Source organism: Brassica oleracea, chromosome C4, assembly GCF_000695525.1.
Source record: "Brassica oleracea var. oleracea cultivar TO1000 chromosome C4, BOL, whole genome shotgun sequence".
Classification (NCBI taxonomy): domain Eukaryota; kingdom Viridiplantae; phylum Streptophyta; class Magnoliopsida; order Brassicales; family Brassicaceae; genus Brassica; species Brassica oleracea.
In genome coordinates, this window is record NC_027751.1 from 29,008,340 (window position 1) to 29,013,885 (window position 5,546).

Consider the following 5,546-nt stretch of genomic DNA (forward strand, 5'->3'; position numbering starts at 1 on the left):
GACAACCTATTGTTAATAACCGTCAGTGTACACCATAATTTTAGTAATGTAATCACAATTCATATATTATTTACAACTATCAATTGGTTTTTAGTAATGCAATAAAGAATCATATTGTATATTGTATGAAAGGATCCAAATAATAAATAATGGCATTACATGTAATTAGTTTAGGCAAAGAAGGATTATTTAATAAAGGTTGTGAGAATGATTCTCATGATGACACATAAGTAATGACATTTTGGTTAATCACACATGGGGATAAGGTTATATGTTAATAATGCTCCTCAAATAATAAAAAAAGGATATAATAACCAATTTTTAGTGAATTTATTCGATTTCTTATGATTTCACTATGGATTCCTATAGAGAACTCATCTTCCATAAAGTTGTCACGAAAATTAGTCCACCCATTTGATTTTGGTACATGATTGGTGAAACCAAACAAAATACCGACTATGGTTTTGTATATAACGCATGTACATAAGACTATCTATTTTTCGTGTTTCTCTGTTCTTTTTGTCAAAATGAGATTCATCACCGAAACAACAAACATGACTATATGAATGAATGCCTCGGTCCTGCCATAAATGCTAGATTTACAGGGTGGATGTTTACTAATAAGTATTTATAAATGGAGATTTCAGAAGATTATTATTTTATTCCATATTATTTCTATTTCGAAAATACGAGTGTCACAGTTGTTACCGAATGAATACAAATCACTGAACAATAATCGAAAACTGTAATAATAAACCAAACTACTTGGAGTTGGAGCTTTTCCCGCCACAAGACAAAAACTCAAAGATCTTATTCTTAACCAACGTGCAACCAAACTGCACAAACCCATGACACCTTTCCGTCTCCCTATCCACGTCAAAGAGTGTTGACTTCAACCTCCTTTTTTCCTTCTTCGTCCTTCCCATAGCTACAGCCACTGACGACTGCAGTGGTGGATCTAGAAATTATTTAAGGTAAGGGCAGATTTATCAAATAAGTAACAAAAGAAAAGTAGACTAGTGGAAAAAAATTATCTTTTAATATAGAGGCAATAATTATTAATCTAAAGAAATAATATTATTTTTTATTGGGGGCAGCTGCCCCCATGCTACCCTACGTTCTTCTGCCACTGCTGTTTCTTAACGGCAAAGTCCACTGTTACTCTAATAGACCTCAATTGCCTTCCATCAATATCTTGGACATGTCTACTTACGACGTCGGTGTGGGATATTTTCTCGGGAAACTTCAGATCTGTCATCAAGATTTAGCCAAGATGATCTTGAAACTAATGTCGATGATAAAGGAGATCAACAAGAAGTTGCGATGCGTACATGGACGTAGAACGGTGGTCACGGCGGCGATAATCTCTCTGGTGATTGCTCTAGTGACGGTGAGCAAAATCGCCGCGGTAATATTCGGATATCTGCCAGTTGAGGTGGTGACGACGTTCGTGGCTTCGAAATGGAAGAAGTCGACGGCGACTCTGAAACAAAAGAAAACAAAAGAAGACGGTGGTGTCGTCAATGGAGAGAGCGACGATGGTGGCTCTCAAGGAAGTGGAGAAGATCAGTAGACTGGTGAGTAGGTTGGAGGCGGTAAAGAGGTCAGTTAGAGTAATAACAGACTTTGTCGTGGCACAGAGGAACGTAGGATAGCATGGGAGCAGCTGCCCCCAATAAAAAATTAATATTATTTCTTTAGATTAATTACTATTGCCTCCATGTTAAAAGATATTTTTTTACCCTAGTCTACTTTTTCTTTGTTACTTATTTGATAAATCTGCTCTTACCTTAAATAATTTCTAGATCCGTCATTGAAAAATGGTCGTCAGTGGCTGTAGCTATGGGAAGGACAAAGAAGGAAGAAAAGAGGTTGAAGTCAACACTCTCTGACCTGGATAGAGAGACGGAAAGGTGTCATGGGTTTGTGCAGTTTGGACGTACGTTGGTTAATGATAAGATCTTTGAGTTTCTGTCTTGTGGCGGGAAAAGCTCCAACTCCAAGTAGTTTGGTTTATTATTACAGTTTTCGATTATTGTTCAGTGATTTGTATTCATTCGGTAACAACTGTGACACTCGTATTTTTGAAATAGGAATAATATGAAATAGAATAATAATCTCCTGAAATCTCTATTTATAAATACTTAAAAGTAAACATTCACGCCGTAAATCAAGTATATAAAATAAACATCTGAAATAAAAATAATAACATAAAATTGAAAGTCTGATATAGGAACGAAACATAAACGCGTAAAAGCCCCAAGACCCAAAAGGCCAATAACATCCAATATCACCAGTCCGATACAATCACTCTTGCTCGTCAGTCTAACCTGAAAGAGAAAAAATGAGGGGTGAGTAACATGAGAGTCACTCATTGAGGTATGAGATGTTAAACCGCAAACCACTGACTCAGTACATAGCACTACGACTATGTAGGTCTAGCTCTAGCATGCAACAAACACGGTGTCTATTACACCACACAGAGCAAACGCTAAATGTCTAGTGCACTACCCAGCTACAACCCATGCGCTTGTAGTACATAGCTACTATTTGCACCACACATTAATACATAACTGCGTCGCTAGTACTGTCTATCTCTGTACCCCGCACACACCACCCGCTGTGTCGCTAGTACAAACGTCTTTGTACTCCTGCACAACACCCTCCGCACAACAACACATCCGCTGCGTCGCTAGCTCTCAGACATCTCTGAACCCCTGCACTCATCAATAGTCCCTACTGTTGTTGATCTAGAAACATGTGATTTGCTAATACATAAGGTCCTTCGTCAAATCAAAGAGAATTTGTCAAGAATAAACTAATAACACACTTTTCTTTGGGAAGTCAAAACTACCTCTTTTGCTGTTTTCATTGATTTAAATAGAAAAGATGGAACACTAGTTCCTACAAAACATGAAGCAAATGGGTACATGAAATTGAGGAAAACTCAACATGAGAGAGTTGAGTTTGTTCTCCTATAAGTCAGGAGACCAAGTCATTCTCTTTGTTATTTGCTGAACTTAAATAAATAAAGATTAAATAATAAAGCAGGTAAACTAATTAATTAGATTGGTAACGTTAGAGAGTTGAGTTTGTTTTGCAGTCTCATCATATATCAATCAAAGGTCTTACATGTTGGCTGTGCATTCTTCTCGCTCCCTTTACCTTTTGCTGTTAGAGAAGGAATTAAAGAGAAGACAAAATCAGAGTTTATCGAAAGGGCGGAAACCAATCTCTAAAGCGGATATTAAATTGAAAGATCAATTATTCCTAATCAGCTCTATCTATCTGAGGGCTCATCACGTAAATCTTTAGCTAGGAAACAGTACCAACTACCAACACGTTAAATATATGACAAGTAGGAAACACAAACACCTGGCTCTGATTCCAGAAGCAATAATGTTCTGGAGGTGTTCTGTAGGAGATCCTCAGAGCATTTCTCAAGGTGGAGAGCAAAGACTACTAGAAAATAAAAAAGCAGCATCAACAGTTTTGTTCAGCTTCTGTTTCTTATTGACTTATAGAAAGTTACAGGAACTACACTGCAAGAGCTCTATCTAGGAAAAAAATAACCACATCAACCAATCAAGTACCATGCTAAAATGACATTGTTGAAAAAAAATGTAATAGCCACCTTCCTTATCTAAATCAAGTGCTTTTGAAGCTAGCTCTTCCAGCTACAGGACTATCCGAAGGCATAGCTGAGATTATGTTTGTGTATGGTCGCTTACAACTAACTGACATACCTCCAAATGAGATGTCGACGGGGACTGCTGACATTAAACAAAGTCACATAAGTCGACGATATGAACTAAATAGGAAATGATTTGGTCTGGAAAAAATGCATTACCATAATCAATTCCTACAGAGAACCTTCGGTAGCTGCAGGTAACAAAGACGTATCATGGATAAAAACTCTATAGGTAAACATGAATATTACATGATCGACACACAGACCTTAAACCGACAGCAGTAAATGGAGCCTATTTGTACTTAATTTTTTCCCAAAAAAGTTGGAGGCATGAGGCCAATGTTTTACTTAGCATGCCAGGTCAAACTCTCTTTTCCCGGCGATGAATGGTGAAGAGACTATTTAATTTCTAGTTTGTTATCCAAGTGTCATTCGCTCATTCGATGACCTGGAAAAAAATTGTAGATTTTTTTTCCTTCTCTAATTGTTGCACGTCGGATTTGGAATGAAGGGGAAAAACATTCTCAAACTTTTTTAAAATATATAATAAATCGTTTAAGGTAGCTTATAATTTCCTTATTTATTTTATTTTGTCGATACTAGTAACAAGGAAAGAAATATTATTCTAGTTGACCTTATAAAATCTCATACATACTATTTAACAAAATAAACACAAGAAAATAAAATTTGACGCCTCAAAAATTACCGGATCACTAAAGTCCCACGTAACCACATACACACCACATGAATAATCAAATCTCTTAGAAACACAAAGAGTTAGAAACACAAAGAGTTATAAGAACAACTTTTCTTATTAGCTTTAGAAACTACTCAAAACTAAAGATCTCAATATGTTTCTCTCAGATCATATGTAACACATCTCCATTAGACCTATATTTATATGAAAGACAATTCCCTTTAACATGTGAGATATAAAAAACACAAACCTAACCTAAATAGAAACTTCCTTTTCCTATTTCTAGGTTTCCTTATTGTTTTTATCTTAACATATTAAACATCTAATAATATGTTAAGTTTCCACAAGCTTGGAATTATCCAACATTCACCCCCTTAATTCCAACTTGAATTAGGGAGATCAATTTCTTGAACTCCGATTAAGCTCCTCATTTGCTTGAGCATAATCCTTGCTAATGGCTTGGTAAGGATGTCAGCCTTCTGCTCAACACCCGGCACATGCTCCACTTCGATCTGCCCGTTCTCCACACACTCACGAATGAAGTGATACTTCTTGAGTACATGCTTACTCCTTCCATGGAAAACTGGATTCTTGGTTAGAGCAATGGCTGATTTGTTGTCGATCCTAAGCTTGACTCTCTCGCCTTCTTTGCTTAGTATCTCACTCAACAATTCCTTGATCCATATAGCTTGCTTCGCTGCTTCTGTTGCTGCCATGAATTCTGCTTCGCATGATGACAATGCAACCGTCTGCTGCTTCTGCGACGTCCAAGTAATCAGTGATGAACCGTAGTAGAATGCATGTCCTGACGTGCTCCTCCCGTCATCGAGATCAATGTTGTGACTGCTGTCACTATAACCAACGACACTCCTTGACCCATCTCTCTTGAAGAACAGACCGTAGTTTGTTGTTCCTTTCACATATCGCAATATGTGTTTGATGGCTTGTCCATGAGAGTCTCTTGGATTGTGCATGTATCTGCTAAGAACACCTACTGCGTAACACAGGTCGGGTCTTGTGTGAAGCAGATACCTCAAACATCCTATGATTCTTCTGAACTCGGTAGCATCTATCTCTTGCTCATCTTCAGCTTTTGAGATCTTCAAATTCGCCTCCATTGGAATTTGAGTTGCGTTACACGCTTCCATCTTTGTGTCA

The 5,546-nt window shown here is 37.3% G+C and overlaps 1 long non-coding RNA gene and 1 pseudogene across 2 annotated transcripts; one reads left to right on the plus strand and one right to left on the minus strand.

Moving 5' to 3' along the window:
* The first annotated feature begins 1,105 nt into the window (after positions 1-1,105).
* Positions 1,106-2,007, plus strand: LOC106338587 (annotated as a pseudogene).
* A 128-nt stretch (positions 2,008-2,135) lies between these two features.
* On the minus strand, positions 2,136-3,941 carry LOC106341156. Of its 2 annotated transcripts, none has more exons than XR_001269570.1 (4): positions 3,851-3,941; positions 3,635-3,770; positions 3,133-3,171; positions 2,136-2,330 (listed from the first exon to the last, which is right to left on the minus strand). It is a non-coding gene; the product is annotated as an uncharacterized LOC106341156 (long non-coding RNA). The 2 variants fall into 2 exon arrangements; XR_001269571.1 differs by lacking the exon at positions 2,136-2,330 and adding an exon at positions 3,376-3,462 and having other exon boundaries at positions 2,911-3,171.
* Between the last annotated feature and the right edge of the window lie 1,605 nt (positions 3,942-5,546).